The sequence below is a fragment of the Rutidosis leptorrhynchoides genome, chromosome 1 (assembly GCF_046630445.1).
Source record: "Rutidosis leptorrhynchoides isolate AG116_Rl617_1_P2 chromosome 1, CSIRO_AGI_Rlap_v1, whole genome shotgun sequence".
NCBI classification, from domain to species: domain Eukaryota; kingdom Viridiplantae; phylum Streptophyta; class Magnoliopsida; order Asterales; family Asteraceae; genus Rutidosis; species Rutidosis leptorrhynchoides.
Window position 1 is genome coordinate 121,200,026 of NC_092333.1, and position 15,502 is coordinate 121,215,527.

Consider the following 15,502-nt stretch of genomic DNA (forward strand, 5'->3'; position numbering starts at 1 on the left):
GCGGAAGCTCTTAATATTCACCTGAGAATAAACATGCTTTAAACGTCAACAAAAATGTTGGTGAGTTATAGGTTTAACCTATATATATCAAATCGTAACAATAGACCACAAGATTTCATATTTCAATACACATCCCATACATAGAGATAAAAATCATTCATATGGTGAACACCTGGTAACCGACATTAACAAGATGCATATATAAGAATATCCCCATCATTCCGGGACACCCTTCGGATATGATATAAATTTCGAAGTACTAAAGCATCCGGTACTTTGGATGGGGTTTGTTAGGCCCAATAGATCTATCTTTAGGATTCGCGTCAATTAGGGTGTCTGTTCCCTAATTCTTAGATTACCAGACTTAATAAAAAGGGGCATATTCGATTTCGATAATTCAACCATAGAATGTAGTTTCACGTACTTGTGTCTATTTTGTAAATCATTTATAAAACCTGCATGTATTCTCATCCCAAAAATATTAGATTTTAAAAGTGGGACTATAACTCACTTTCACAGATTTTTACTTCGTCGGGAAGTAAGACTTGGCCACTGGTTGATTCACGAACCTATAACAATATATACATATATATCAAAGTATGTTCAAAATATATTTACAACACTTTTAATATATTTTGATGTTTTAAGTTTATTAAGTCAGCTGTCCTCGTTAGTAACCTACAACTAGTTGTCCACAGTTAGATGTACAGAAATAAATCGATAAATATTATCTTGAATCAATCCACGACCCAGTGTATACGTATCTCAGTATTGATCACAACTCAAACTATATATATTTTGGAATCAACCTCAACCCTGTATAGCTAACTCCAACATTCACATATAGAGTGTCTATGGTTGTTCCGAAATATATATAGATGTGTCGACATGATAGGTCGAAACATTGTATACGTGTCTATGGTATCTCAAGATTACATAATATACAATACAAGTTGATTAAGTTATGGTTGGAATAGATTTGTTACCAATTTTCACGTAGCTAAAATGAGAAAAATTATCCAATCTTGTTTTACCCATAACTTCTTCATTTTAAATCCGTTTTGAGTGAATCAAATTGCTATGGTTTCATATTGAACTCTATTTTATGAATCTAAACAGAAAAGTATAGGTTTATAGTCGGAAAAATAAGTTACAAGTCGTTTTTGTAAAGGTAGTCATTTCAGTCGAAAGAACGACGTCTAGATGACCATTTTAGAAAACATACTTCCACTTTGAGTTTAATCATAATTTTTGGATATAGTTTCATGTTCATAATAAAAATCATTTTCTCAGAATAACAACTTTTAAATCAAAGTTTATCATAGTTTTTAATTAACTAACCCAAAACAGCCCGCGGTGTTACTACGACGGCGTAAATCCGGTTTTACGGTGTTTTTCGTGTTTCCAGGTTTTAAATCATTAAGTTAGCATATCATATAGATATAGAACATGTGTTTAGTTGATTTTAAAAGTCAAGTTAGAAGGATTAACTTTTGTTTGCGAACAAGTTTAGAATTAACTAAACTATGTTCTAGTGATTACAAGTTTAAACCTTCGAATAAGATAGCTTTATATGTATGAATCGAATGATGTTATGAACATCATTACTACCTTAATTTCCTTGGATAAACCTACTGGAAAAGAGAAAAATGGATCTAGCTTCAATGGATCCTTGGATGGCTCGAAGTTCTTGAAGCAGAATCATGACACGAAAACAAGTTCAAGTAAGATCATCACTTGAAATAAGATTGTTATAGTTATAGAAATTGAACCAAAGTTTGAATATGATTATTACCTTGTATTAGAATGATAACCTACTGTAAGAAACAAAGATTTCTTGAGGTTGGATGATCACCTTACAAGATTGGAAGTGAGCTAGCAAACTTGAAAGTATTCTTGATTTTATGAAACTAGAACTTTTGGAATTTATGAAGAACACTTAGAACTTGAAGATAGAACTTGAGAGAGATCAATTAGATGAAGAAAATTGAAGAATGAAAGTGTTTGTAGGTGTTTTTTGTCGTTGGTGTATGGATTAGATATAAAGGATATGTAATTTTGTTTTCATGTAAATAAGTCATGAATGATTACTCATATTTTTGTAATTTTATGAGATATTTCATGCTAGTTGCCAAATGATGGTTCCCACATGTGTTAGGTGACTCACATGGGCTGCTAAGAGCTGATCATTGGAGTGTATATACCAATAGTACATACATCTAAAAGCTGTGTATTGTACGAGTACGAATACGGGTGCATACGAGTAGAATTGTTGATGAAACTGAACGAGGATGTAATTGTAAGCATTTTTGTTAAGTAGAAGTATTTTGATAAGTGTATTGAAGTCTTTCAAAAGTGTATAAATACATATTAAAACACTACATGTATATACATTTTAACTGAGTCGTTAAGTCATCGTTAGTCGTTACATGTAAGTGTTGTTTTGAAACCTTTAGGTTAACGATCTTGTTAAATGTTGTTAACCCAATGTTTATAATATCAAATGAGATTTTAAATTATTATATTATCATGATATTATCATGTATGAATATCTCTTAATATGATATATATACATTAAATGTCTTTACAACGATAATCGTTACATATATGGCTCGTTTAAAAATCATTAAGTTAGTAGTCTTGTTTTTACATATGTAGTTCATTGTTAATATACTTTATGATATGTTTTCTTATCATAGTATCATGTTAACTATATATATATCCATATATATGTCATCATATAGTTTTTACAAGTTTTAACGTTCGTGAATCACCGATCAACTTGGGTGGTCAATTGTCTATATGAAACATATTTCAATTAATCAAGTCTTAACAAGTTTGATTGCTTAACATGTTGGAAACATTTAATCATGTAAATATCAATCTCAATTAATATATATAAACATGGAAAAGTTCGGGTCACTACAGTACCTACCCGTTAAATAAATTTCGTCCCGAAATTTTAAGCTGTTGAAGGTGTTGACGAATCTTCTGGAAATAGATGCGGGTATTTCTTCTTCATCTGATCTTCACACTCCCAGGTGAACTCGGGTCCTCTACGAGCATTCCATCGAACCTTAACAATTGGTATCTTGTTTTGCTTAAGTCTTTTAACCTCACGATCCATTATTTCGACGGGTTCTTCGATGAATTGAAGTTTTTCGTTGATTTGGATTTCATCTAACGGAATAGTGAGATCTTCTTTAGCAAAACATTTCTTTAAATTCGAGACGTGGAAAGTGTTATGTACAGCCGCGAGTTGTTGAGGTAACTCTAGTCGGTAAGCTACTGGTCCGACACGATCAATAATCTTGAATGGTCCAATATACCTTGGATTTAATTTCCCTCGTTTACCAAATCGAACAACGCCTTTCCAAGGTGCAACTTTAAGCATGACCATCTCTCCAATTTCAAATTCTATATCTTTTCTTTTAATGTCAGCGTAGCTCTTTTGTCGACTTTGGGCGGTTTTCAACCGTTGTTGAATTTGGATGATCTTCTCGGTAGTTTCTTGTATAATCTCCGGACCCGTAATCTGTCTATCCCCCACTTCACTCCAACAAATCGGAGACCTGCACTTTCTACCATAAAGTGCTTCAAACGGTGCCATCTCAATGCTTGAATGGTAGCTGTTGTTGTAGGAAAATTCTGCTAACGATAGATGTCGATCCCAACTGTTTCCGAAATCAATAACACATGCTCGTAGCATGTCTTCAAGCGTTTGTATCGTCCTTTCACTCTGCCCATCAGTTTGTGGATGATAGGCAGTACTCATGTCTAGACGAGTTCCTAATGCTTGCTGTAATGTCTGCCAGAATCTTGAAATAAATCTGCCATCCCTATCAGAGATAATAGAGATTGGTATTCCATGTCTGGAGATGACTTCCTTCAAATACAGTCGTGCTAACTTCTCCATCTTGTCATCTTCTCTTATTGGCAAGAAGTGTGCTGATTTGGTGAGACGGTCAACTATTACCTAAATAGTATCAAAACCACTTGCAGTCCTTGGCAATTTAGTGATGAAATCCATGGTAATGTTTTCCCATTTCCATTCCGGGATTTCGGGTTGTTGAAGTAGACCTGATGGTTTCTGATGCTCAGCTTTGACCTTAGAACACGTCAAACATTCTCCTACGTATTTAGCAACATCGGCTTTCATACCCGGCCACCAAAAATGTTTCTTGAGATCCTTGTACATCTTCCCCGTTCCAGGATGTATTGAGTATCTGGTTTTATGAGCTTCTCTAAGTACCATTTCTCTCATATCTCCAAATTTTGGTACCCAAATCTTTTCAGCCCTATACCGGGTTCCGTCTTCCCGAATATTAAGATGCTTCTCCAATCCTTTGGGTATTTCATCCTTTAAATTTCCCTCTTTTAAAACTCTTGTTGCGCATCCTTTATTTGAGTAGTAATGTTATTATGAATCATTATATTCATAGATTTTACTCGAATGGGTTCTCTGTCCTTCCTGCTCAAGGCATCGGCTACCACATTTGCCTTCCCCGGGTGGTAACGAATCTCAAAGTCGTAATCATTCAATAATTCAATCCACCTACGCTGCCTCATATTCAGTTGTTTCTGATTAAATATGTGTTGAAGACTTTTGTGGTCGGTATATATAATACTTTTGACCCCATATAAGTAGTGCCTCCAAGTCTTTAATGCAAAAACAACCGCGCCTAATTCCAAATCATGCGTCGTATAATTTTGTTCGTGAATCTTCAATTGTCTAGACGCATAAGCAATCACCTTCGTTCGTTGCATTAATACACAACCGAGACCTTGCTTTGATGCATCACAATAAATCACAAAATCATCATTCCCTTCAGGCAATGACAATATAGGTGCCGTAGTTAGCTTTTTCTTCAATAACTGAAACGCTTTCTCTTGTTCATCATTCCATTCAAATTTCTTCCCTTTATGCGTTAATGCAGTCAAGGGTTTTTCTATTTTGGAAAAGTCTTGGATGAACCTTCTGTAGTAACCAGCTAGTCCTAAAAACTGGCGTATGTGTTTCGGAGTTTTCGGGGTTTCCCACTTTTCAACAGTTTCTATCTTTGCCGGATCCACCTTAATACCTTCTTTGTTCACTATGTGACCGAGGAATTGAACTTCTTCCAACCAAAATGCACACTTTGAAAACTTAGCGTACAATTCTTCCTTCCTCAATACTTCTAACACCTTTCTCAAATGTTCACCGTGTTCTTGGTCATTCTTTGAGTAAATAAGTATGTCATCAATGAAAACAATGACAAGCTTGTCAAGGTATGGTCCACACACTCGGTTCATAAGGTCCATGAACACAGCTGGTGCATTAGTTAAACCAAACGGCATGACCATAAACTCGTAATGACCGTAACGTGTTCTGAAAGCAGTCTTTGGAATATCATCTTCTTTCACCCGCATTTGATGATACCCGGAACGTAAGTCAATCTTTGAATAAACAGACGAGCCTTGTAGTTGATCAAATAAGTCATCGATTCTCGGTAGTGGGTAGCGGTTCTTGATGGTAAGTTTGTTCAACTCTCGGTAGTCGATACACAACCTGAATGTACCATCTTTCTTCTTGACAAACAAAACAGGAGCTCCCCACGGTGATGTGCTTGGTCGAATGAAACCACGCTCTAAAAGTTCTTGTAATTGGCTTTGTAGTTCTTTCATCTCGCTGGGTGCGAGTCTGTAAGGAGCACGAGCTATTGGTGCAGCTCCTGGTACAAGATCTATTTGAAATTCAACGGATCGATGTGGGGGTAATCCCGGTAATTCTTTCGGAAATACATCAGGAAATTCTTTTGCGACGGGAACATCATTGATGCTCTTTTCTTCAGTTTGTACTTTCTCGACGTGTGCTAGAACAGCATAGCAACCTTTTCTTATTAGTTTTTGTGCCTTCAAATTACTAATAAGATGTAGCTTCGTGTTGCCCTTTTCTCCGTACACCATTAAGGGTTTTCCTTTTTCTCGTATAATGCGAATTGCATTTTTGTAACAAACGATCTCCGCTTTCACTTCTTTCAACCAGTCCATACCGATTATCACATCAAAACTCCCTAACTCTACTGGTATCAAATCAATCTTAAATGTTTCGCTAACCAGTTTAATTTCTCGATTCCGACATATATTATCTGCTGAAATTAATTTACCATTTGCTAATTCGAGTAAAAATTTACTATCCAAAGGCGTCAATGGACAACTTAATTTAGCACAAAAATCTCTACTCATATAGCTTCTATCCGCACCCGAATCAAATAAAACGTAAGCAGATTTATTGTCAATAAGAAACGTACCCGTAACAAGCTCCGGGTCTTCCTGTGCCTCTGCCGCATTAATATTGAAAACTCTTCCACGGCCTTGTCCATTCGTGTTCTCCTGGTTCGGGAAATTTCTAATAATGTGGCCTGGTTTTCCACATTTATAACAAACTACATTGGCATAACTTGCTCCGACACTACTTGCTCCGCCATTACTCGTTCTGACACCATTTGTTCCTTTCGTTCTATTAACCCCTGGTCCGTAGACCTCACACTTAGCCGCGCTATGACCATTTCTTTTACACTTGTTGCAAAATTTGGTGCAGAACCCCGAGTGATTCTTTTCACACCTTTGGCATAGCTGCTTCTGATTGTTGTTGTTGTTGCGGTTATTATTGTTGTTGGGATGATTGTTGTAGTTGCTGTTGTTGTTGTTGTTGTTGTTGGGCCGTTTGTTGTAGTTGCGATTGATGTTGCGGTTGTTGGGATAATTGTTGCGATTATTGTTGTAATTGTTGTTGTTGTTGTATTGGTGATTCTTATCACCGTTTTCCTCCCACTTTCTTTTGACTTGCTTCACATTGGCCTCTTCAGCAGTCTGTTCTTTAATTCTTTCTTCAATTTGGTTCACGAGTTTGTGAGCCATTCTACATGCCTGTTGTATGGAGGCGGGCTCGTGTGAACTTATATCTTCTTGGATTCTTTCCGGTAATCCTTTCACAAACGCGTCGATCTTCTCTTCCTCATCTTCGAATGCTCCCGGACACAATAGGCACAATTCTGTGAATCGTCTTTCGTACGTGGTAATATCAAATCCTTGGGTTCGTAACCCTCTAAGTTCTGTCTTGAGCTTATTGACCTCGGTTCTGGGACGGTACTTCTCGTTCATCAAGTGCTTGAATGCTGACCACGGTAGTGCGTACGCATCGTCTTGTCCCACTTGCTCTAGATAGGTATTCCACCATGTTAACGCAGAACCTGTGAAGGTATGCGTAGCGTACTTTACTTTGTCCTCTTCAGTACACTTACTTATGGCAAACACCGATTCGACCTTCTCGGTCCACCGTTTCAATCCGATCGGTCCTTCGGTTCCATCAAATTCCAAAGGTTTGCAGGCAGTGAATTCTTTGTAGGTGCATCCTACACGATTTCCTGTACTGCTAGATCCAAGGTTATTGTTGGTATGTAGCGCAGCCTGTACTGCGGCTATGTTTGAAGCTAGAAAAGTACGGAATTCCTCTTCATTCATATTCACGGTGTGTCGAGTAGTCGGTGCCATTTCCTTCAAAATAGTTAAATGGAACAAGTTAATCATACAGAATATTAAGAGTAGTTAATAGTATTTCGTAGCATAATATGAACTCATTTATAAAAGCTTTTTCTTCATATTAGCGTTTTATAAGTTTAAATTCGGGTAGTACCTACCCGTTAAGTTCATACTTAGTAGCTAATATACAATTCAACTACTACAATTCTATATGAAAAACTGATTATAATAATATTTCGCGTTCAAACTTTTATACAATATTTTACAAACTTACAATACCGCTTATTTTACATAAAGCATGAAATATAGCACACAATAACTTTGATACAAGATAGTTGTGAAGACAATTCTAGCTAGTACACAAGTCGTTCAGCAAAGGCAATAAAGACACGTAATTCATACGTCCAGAAACAAGTCATGCATTCTGGTTTTACTAGGACTACTTCCCATCCTTGGTCTTGTGCAACATAACCGTTATGGCCGTTGATTAGACAGCGTGTTGTAACGTCATCAAAGGGATGAGGGTTACGTAATGTCCAACAGTCCCGTAATAATTTAAAAACCTCATTTCTTACCCCAATTACCGACTCCGTCACTTGTGGAAATGTTTTGTTTAATAGTTGTAGCCCGATGTTCTTGTTCTCACTTTGGTGAGAAGCGAACATTACTAATCCGTAAGCATAACATGCTTCTTTATGTTGCATGTTAGCCGCTTTTTCTAAATCACGAAGTCCAATATTCGGATATATTGAGTCAAAATAATTTCTTAACCCGTTGCGTAAAATAGCATTTGGGTTCCCCGCAATATATGCGTCAAAGTAAACACATCGTAACTTATGGGTTTCCCAATGTGATATCCCCCATCTTTCAAACGAAAGTCTCTTATAAACCAAGACATTCTTGGAACGTTCTTCGAATATCTTACAAACTGATCTCGCCTTAAATAGTTGTGCCGAAGAATTCTGGCCGACTCTAGACAAGATTTCATCAATCATGTCTCCGGGTAGGTCTCTTAAAATATTGGGTTGTCTATCCATTTTGTGTTTTTAAACTGTAAAATAGACAAGAGTTAGATTCATAAAAAAATACTTATTAATACAAGCAATTTTTACATATATCATAAAGCATAAGAACACTATATTACATATATTACACCACACGAATACAACTATCTTATTCCGACTCGCTCGTTTCTTCTTCTTCGGTTTTGGTTCGTTTTGCCAAGTTTCTAGGGATATATGATGTTCCCCTAATACGAGCCGTCGTTGTCCACATTGGTTTAGAAAAACCTGGTGGTTTAGAGGTTCCCGGGTCATTGTTACAACTTAAGGACTTCGGGCGTTGACGATACATATAAAGTTCATCGGGGTTGGAATTAGATTTCTCTATTTTTATGCCCTTTCCCTTATTATTTTCTTTTGCCTTTTTAAATTCAGTTGGGGTAATTTCTATAACATCATCGGAATTCTCGTCGGAATCCGATTCATCGGAGAATTGGTAATCCTCCCAATATTTTGCTTCCTTGGCGGAAACACCATTGACCATAATTAACCTTGGTCGGTTGGTTGAGGATTTTCTTTTACTTAACCGTTTTATTATTTCCCCCACCGGTTCTATTTCTTCTTCCGGTTCCGATTCTTCTTCCGGTTCCGATTCTTCTTCCGGTTCCGACTCTTCTTCCGGTTCCTCTTCGGGAACTTGTGAATCAGTCCACGAATCATTCCAATTTACATTTGACTCTTCATTATTATTAGGTGAGTCAATGGGACTTGTTCTAGAGGTAGACATCTATCACATAATATCAAACGCGTTAAGAGATTAATATATCACATAATATTCACATGTTAAAAATATATAGTTTCCAACAAAATTTGTTAAGCAATCATTTTTCAAATAAACACGGTCGAAGTCCAGACTCACTAATGCATCCTAACAAACTCGATAAGACACACTAATGCAAAATTCTGGTTCTCTAAGACCAACGCTCGGATACCAACTGAAATGTCCCGTTCTTATTAATTAAAAACGTTCCATATTAATTGATTTCGTTGCGAGGTTTTGACCTCTATATGAGACGTTTTTCAAAGACTGCATTCATTTTTAAAACAAACCATAACCTTTATTTCATAAATAAAGGTTTAAAAAGCTTTACGTAGATTATCAAATAATGATAATCTAAAATATCCTGTTTACACACGACCATTATATAATGGTTTACAATACAAATATGTTACATCGAAATCAGTTTCTTGAATGCAGTTTTTACACAATATCATACAAATATGGACTCCAAATCTTGTCCTTATTTTAGTATGCAACAGCGGAAGCTCTTAATATTCACCTGAGAATAAACATGCTTTAAACGTCAACAAAAATGTTGGTGAGTTATAGGTTTAACCTATATATATCAAATCGTAACAATAGACCACAAGATTTCATATTTCAATACACATCCCATACATAGAGATAAAAATTATTCATATGGTGAACACCTGGTAACCGACATTAACAAGATGCATATATAAGAATATCCCCATCATTCCGGGACACCCTTCGGATATGATATAAATTTCGAAGTACTAAAGCATCCGGTACTTTGGATGGGGTTTGTTAGGCCCAATAGATCTATCTTTAGGATTCGCGTCAATTAGGGTGTCTGTTCCCTAATTCTTAGATTACCAGACTTAATAAAAAGGGGCATATTCGATTTCGATAATTCAACCATAGAATGTAGTTTCACGTACTTGTGTCTATTTTGTAAATCATTTATAAAACCTGCATGTATTCTCATCCCAAAAATATTAGATTTTAAAAGTGGGACTATAACTCACTTTCACAGATTTTTACTTCGTCGGGAAGTAAGACTTGGCCACTGGTTGATTCACGAACCTATAACAATATATACATATATATCAAAGTATGTTCAAAATATATTTACAACACTTTTAATATATTTTGATGTTTTAAGTTTATTAAGTCAGCTGTCCTCGTTAGTAACCTACAACTAGTTGTCCACAGTTAGATGTACAGAAATAAATCGATAAATATTATCTTGAATCAATCCACAACCCAGTGTATACGTATCTCAGTATTGATCACAACTCAAACTATATATATTTTGGAATCAACCTCAACCCTGTATAGCTAACTCCAACATTCACATATAGAGTGTCTATGGTTGTTCCGAAATATATATAGATGTGTCGACATGATAGGTCGAAACATTGTATACGTGTCTATGGTATCTCAAGATTACATAATATACAATACAAGTTGATTAAGTTATGGTTGGAATAGATTTGTTACCAATTTTCACGTAGCTAAAATGAGAAAAATTATCCAATCTTGTTTTACCCATAACTTCTTCATTTTAAATCCGTTTTGAGTGAATCAAATTGCTATGGTTTCATATTGAACTCTATTTTATGAATCTAAACAGAAAAGTATAGGTTTATAGTCGGAAAAATAAGTTACAAGTCGTTTTTGTAAAGGTAGTCATTTCAGTCGAAAGAACGACGTCTAGATGACCATTTTAGAAAACATACTTCCACTTTGAGTTTAATCATAATTTTTGGATATAGTTTCATGTTCATAATAAAAATCATTTTCTCAGAATAACAACTTTTAAATCAAAGTTTATCATAGTTTTTATTAACTAACCCAAAACAGCCCGCGGTGTTACTACGACGGCGTAAATCCGGTTTTACGGTGTTTTTCGTGTTTCCAGGTTTTAAATCATTAAGTTAGCATATCATATAGATATAGAACATGTGTTTAGTTGATTTTAAAAGTCAAGTTAGAAGGATTAACTTTTGTTTGCGAACAAGTTTAGAATTAACTAAACTATGTTCTAGTGATTACAAGTTTAAACCTTCGAATAAGATAGCTTTATATGTATGAATCGAATGATGTTATGAACATCATTACTACCTTAATTTCCTTGGATAAACCTACTGGAAAAGAGAAAAATGGATCTAGCTTCAATGGATCCTTGAATGGCTCGAAGTTCTTGAAGCAGAATCATGACACGAAAACAAGTTCAAGTAAGATCATCACTTGAAATAAGATTGTTATAGTTATAGAAATTGAACCAAAGTTTGAATATGATTATTACCTTGTATTAGAATGATAACCTACTATAAGAAACAAAGATTTCTTGAGGTTGGATGATCACCTTACAAGATTGGAAGTGAGCTAGCAAACTTGAAAGTATTCTTGATTTTATGAAACTAGAACTTTTGGAATTTATGAAGAACACTTAGAACTTGAAGATAGAACTTGAGAGAGATCAATTAGATGAAGAAAATTGAAGAATGAAAGTGTTTGTAGGTGTTTTTTGTCGTTGGTGTATGGATTAGATATAAAGGATATGTAATTTTGTTTTCATGTAAATAAGTCATGAATGATTACTCATATTTTTGTAATTTTATGAGATATTTCATGCTAGTTGCCAAATGATGGTTCCCACATGTGTTAGGTGACTCACATGGGCTGCTAAGAGCTGATCATTGGAGTGTATATACCAATAGTACATACATCTAAAAGCTGTGTATTGTACGAGTACGAATACGGGTGCATACGAGTAGAATTGTTGATGAAACTGAACGAGGATGTAATTGTAAGCATTTTTGTTAAGTAGAAGTATTTTGATAAGTGTATTGAAGTCTTTCAAAAGTGTATAAATACATATTAAAACACTACATGTATATACATTTTAACTGAGTCGTTAAGTCATCGTTAGTCGTTACATGTAAGTGTTGTTTTGAAACCTTTAGGTTAACGATCTTGTTAAATGTTGTTAACCCAATGTTTATAATATCAAATGAGATTTTAAATTATTATATTATCATGATATTATCATGTATGAATATCTCTTAATATGATATGTATACATTAAATGTCTTTACAACGATAATCGTTACATATATGTCTCGTTTAAAAATCATTAAGTTAGTAGTCTTGTTTTTACATATGTAGTTCATTGTTAATATACTTTATGATATGTTTTCTTATCATAGTATCATGTTAACTATATATATATCCATATATATGTCATCATATAGTTTTTACAAGTTTTAACGTTCGTGAATCACCGATCAACTTGGGTGGTCAATTGTCTATATGAAACATATTTCAATTAATCAAGTCTTAACAAGTTTGATTTCTTAACATGTTGGAAACATTTAATCATGTAAATATCAATCTCAATTAATATATATAAACATGGAAAAGTTCGGGTCACTACATGTTGGACATTACGTAACCCTCGTCCCTTTGACGACGTTACAACACGATGTCTTATCAACGGCCATAACAGTTATGTTCCACAAGACCAAGGATGGGAAGTAATCCTAGTAAAACCAGAATGCATGACTTGTTTCTGGACGTATGAATTACGTGTCTTTATTGCCTTTGCTGAACGACTTGTGTACTAGCTAGAATTATCTTCACAACCATCTTGTATCAAATTTATTGTATGCTATATTTCATGCTATATGTAAAATAAGCGGTATTGTAAGTTTGTAAAATATTGTGTAAAATTTGAACGCGAAATATTATTATAATCAGTTTTTCATATAGAATTGTAGTAGTTGAATTGTATATTAGCTACTAAGTATGAACTTAACGGGTAGGTACTACCCGAATTTAAACTTATAAAACGCTAATATGAAGAAAAAGCTTTTATAAATGAGTTCATATTATGCTACGAAATACTATTAACTACTCTTAATATTCTGTATGATTAACTTGTTCCATTTGACTATTTTCAAGGAAATGGCACCGACTACTCGACACACCGTGAATATGAATGAAGAGGAATTCTGTACTTTTCTAGCTTCAAACATAGCCGTAGTACAGGCTGCGCTACATACCAACAATAACCTTGGATCTAGCAGTACAGGAAATCGTGTAGGATGCACCTATAAAGAATTCACTGCCTGCAAACCTTTGGAATTTGATGGAACCGAAGGACCGATCGGATTGAAACGGTGGACCGAGAAGGTCGAATCGGTGTTTGCCATAAGTAAGTGTACTGAAGAGGACAAAGTGAAGTACGCTACGCATACCTTCATAGGTTCTGCGTTAACATGGTGGAATACCTATCTAGAGCAAGTGGGACAAGACGATGCGTACGCACTACCGTGGTCAGCATTCAAGCACTTGATGAACGAGAAGTACCGTCCCAGAACCGAGGTCAATAAGCTCAAGACAGAACTTAGAGGGTTACGAACCCAAGGATTTGATATTACCACGTACGAAAGACGATTCACAGAATTGTGCCTATTGTGTCCGGGAGCATTCGAAGATGAGGAAGAGAAGATCGACGCGTTTGTGAAAGGATTACCGGAAAGAATCCAAGAAGATATAAGTTCACACGAACCCGCCTCCATACAACAGGCATGTAGAATGGCTCACAAACTAGTGAACCAGATTGAAGAAAGAATTAAAGAACAGACTGCTGAAGAGGCCAATGTGAAGCAAGTCAAAAGAAAGTGGGAGGAAAACGGTGATAAGAATCACCAATACAACAACAACAGCAATTACAACAATAATCGCAACAATTATCCCAACAATCGCAACATCAATCGCAACTACAACAAACGGCCCAACAACAACAACAACAACAACAACAACAACAACAACAACAGCAACTACAACAATCATCCCAACAACAATAATAACCGCAACAACAACAACAATCAGAAGCAGCTATGCCAAAGGTGTGAAAAGTATCACTCGGGGTTCTGCACCAAATTTTGCAACAAGTGTAAAAGAAATGGTCATAGCGCGGCGAAGTGTGAGGTCTACGGACCAGGGGTTAATAGAACAAAAGGAACAAATGGTGTCGGAACGAGTAATGGCGGAGCAAGTAGTGTCGGAGCAAGTTATGCCAATGTAGTTTGTTATAAATGTGGAAAACCGGGCCACATTATTAGAAATTGCCCGAACCAGGAGAACACGAATGGACAAGGCCGCGGAAGAGTTTTCAATATTAATGCGGCAGAGGCACAGGAAGACCCGGAGCTTGTTACGGGTATGTTTCTTATTGACAATAAATCTGCTTACGTTTTATTTGATTCGGGTACGGATAGAAGCTATATGAGTAGAGATTTTTGTGCTAAATTAAGTTGTCCATTGACGCCTTTGGATAGTAAATTTTTACTCGAATTAGCAAATGGTAAATTAATTTCAGCAGATAATATATGTCGGAATCGAGAAATTAAACTGGTTAGCGAAACATTTAAGATTGATTTGATACCAGTAGAGTTAGGGAGTTTTGATGTGATAATCGGTATGGACTGGTTGAAAGAAGTGAAAGCAGAGATCGTCTGTTACAAAAATGCAATTCGCATTATACGAAAAAAAGGAAAACCCTTAATGGTGTACGGAGAAAAGGGCAACACGAAGCTACATCTTATTAGTTATTTGAAGGCACAAAAACTAATAAGAAAAGGTTGCTATGCTGTTCTAGCACACGTCGAGAAAGTACAAACTGAAGAAAAGAGCATCAATGATGTTCCCATTGCAAAAGAATTTCCCGATGTATTTCTGAAAGAATTACCGGGATTACCCCCACATCGATCTGTTGAATTTCAAATAGATCTTGTACCAGGAGCTGCACCAATAGCTCGTGCTCCTTACAGACTCGCACCCAGTGAGATGAAAGAACTGCAAAGCCAATTACAAGAACTTTTAGAGCGTGGTTTCATTCGACCAAGCACATCACCGTGGGGAGCTCCTATTTTGTTTGTCAAGAAGAAAGATGGTACATTCAGGTTGTGTATCGACTACCGAGAGTTGAACAAACTTACCATCAAGAACCGCTACCCACTACCGAGAATCGACGACTTATTTGATCAACTACAAGGCTCGTCTGTTTATTCAAAGATTGACTTACGTTCCGGGTATCATCAAATGCGGGTGAAAGAAGATGATATTCCAAAGACTGCTTTCAGAACACGTTACGGTCATTACGAGT